This window comes from Coenobita brevimanus, chromosome 33 (assembly GCF_032717465.1).
Source record: "Coenobita brevimanus isolate Jiangsu-jjx chromosome 33, ASM3271746v2, whole genome shotgun sequence".
NCBI lineage: Eukaryota > Metazoa > Arthropoda > Malacostraca > Decapoda > Coenobitidae > Coenobita > Coenobita brevimanus.
This window is the reverse complement of record NC_136986.1, coordinates 21,307,813-21,310,190: the sequence shown is the minus strand read 5'-3', so window position 1 is coordinate 21,310,190 and position 2,378 is coordinate 21,307,813. Positions and strand designations below refer to the sequence as shown.

The 2,378-nt window shown below is 39.3% G+C and overlaps 1 pseudogene; it reads left to right on the top strand.

Moving 5' to 3' along the window:
- LOC145395933 (5S ribosomal RNA) lies at positions 1-119 on the top strand (annotated as a pseudogene).
- The last annotated feature ends 2,259 nt before the right edge of the window (positions 120-2,378 follow it).

Here is a 2,378-nt window from a genome sequence, read left to right as displayed (position 1 = left end):
GCAAGTGCGCAAACCACGTTGAGTACACCGCTTCCCGTCCGATCAGCGAAGTTAAGCAACGTTGGGTCTGGTTAGTTCTTGGATGGGTGACCGCCTGGGAACACCAGATGCTGTTGGCATCCCTACGTGAGTGGGGTTGGTGGAGGATTAGTGCTCCTCCCTGTAAAACAATGAACTCTAAGCCCTTGGTCACCCCGTTTGGGATACATGGCGTCTGGCAATGAATGAATAGATGAAGTCAAAATAGAGTTAGGGTCTTTCTTTTTCCAACAATCCACTTTTTTTTTTGTCAAATGCTTTTCTTACAGAAGAGTGAGACTTGATTGACAGGCCCTATTCATCCGCACCAGTTCATTCCTGCCTAGGCAGTTCCATGGAATGAGGAGCTCACATCCATCCACAATCGTTGGGCCGAGCTAAATGTCTCCCGTAGCTATTGCCAATTTTCCTGAGGGAACGGGCAGGCAGAAGCGATGATGGTAAGTCACAAAGGTCCAACCAGTAATTGAGGATGTGTATATATTTATTGAAGGGTTATATATATTGGAGGAGGGAACTTTACTTTTGAAGAATGAAATCTTCAGTTGTGAAATGTGTCACATGCAATTTTCATTGCCAGCTTTCTTTTCAGCCAAGCTTTACAAATTTAAAATTAAAGTAACCCAGTTATTAAAGTATACAGGTGTTTCCAATAAGATGAACCCAGGAACTAAGAGAATCTATGCATATTTTATATCTAATTTGTTATGTTTTGCAGTTTTAAAACTTTTTATTTATTATTTATTTGTTTTTTTTTTTTTTTTTAGAAGAGAGAAGCTTGCTTCGAAAACCACAGATGTTTTCAAGCACAAGGACTGATGCTTATAGGTCAGACCCAGAGTCAGGAAGGCCTCAGTCTCAGGGTGTAGGAACCAGTCAGTTACCTCAACTGAGGAGAAGTTTACTGAGGGAGTGCAAACAGAGCTTACGTGGATGAAAGTAAGTCAGTACAGACTGGTTACATGTTCTGTCATGCATGCCTGTGATATTTATTTGTTTACCCACTAGGAAATGTGCTTTTTGATTTCTGCATCATTGTGATCTTGTTCATTTAGTAGTATTCCTTCGTTTACAAAGGCTCTTTATTTTTGGACAGTTTGTGGATGTTCTAAATTTGTATGGTGATACCTGTCCAAACAGACATCTGGGAGTGAGGACAGTAGCAACTGTTTATGGAGTATTGTTCATGTTACCGGTATTTCTGATTGATTTTTGCAACAAAAATATAATCTCGGGTGTTAGGAGGACCTTGTACACCATCAAAACCTGAATCCTGACCCTTGACCTGACAATAACAAAGTCACTTAGTAACAACCACTCCTTGCATCAATTTCCTGTCAGCCAGTACAGTGCCCAACTCTTCAAACCTTGCAGTGGACACTTTTCCACAGTTAAAAAAAAAAAATTATCACCACAACTTAATTTGGCACACACACACACACAGGAGACACCAAAGAAAGCAGATGCGGGCCGACAGCGCTCCAACCGAGCCAGCACGGCCAGTGGCATTACCTAAATTAGTATCTTTATATGAGTCAAGCTCTGTACCAGATTAGATTAAATTGTTTTTTATTATTTAAAAAAAAATAAGAAGTTTAAACAAGATTTGTTCAACCAGGAAAAAGAACCGAGTAGCGAAAGAATGCACTCAATCAGCTGATTGTTTGTTTAGACTACAACTGCCCCAGGGAACGTAACTACTCTGTGCTTTTAGTATTGCAAAATGGCCACGTACTTTAGTAAAGGAAATTTGGAAAAGAAAAGGGATAAAGGTAGAAAGCAGGTTGATGATTTCTACCAAGAACTGGTTGAAATGGAGACTCACAATAAACTGGTAGTGTACACACACTGGAGATGGCCTTCCAGAATGAGATTGATGAAATAAAGAAGCAGATGCACTTGAAAAGGGAAGAAATAGAAAAACTAGGAAGGGAGGCCAACAAGAAAGACACAACCATATGTGAACTAACAGTGGAAGTGAGTACACTTAGGAGGAAAATGAGTGAAATGACAAGTACAGTAGTCAACCACGAGAGTATTATGGAAGAGTTCAAAAATGATACAGAGACAATTAGGCAAGTAAGCAGTCTGATAGACCAGAGCAGTGATATTGAGGAGAAGATAACACAGGTGAATGAAGCTGTGCAAAGCTACAAAAATGATGTGGAAACCACGTATGCTGAAATGGTGAAAGTAAAGAAAAACTTACAAAAAAAGGATGGAAGAAAAAAAGCATTAAAAAGGAAGTGAAAAGAATAATCCAAAACAATCCAAAGTTAGTCAGAGATTCAGTAGATATCAACAAATCTATAGTAATCACTGGTATAGAAGAGGAAGAA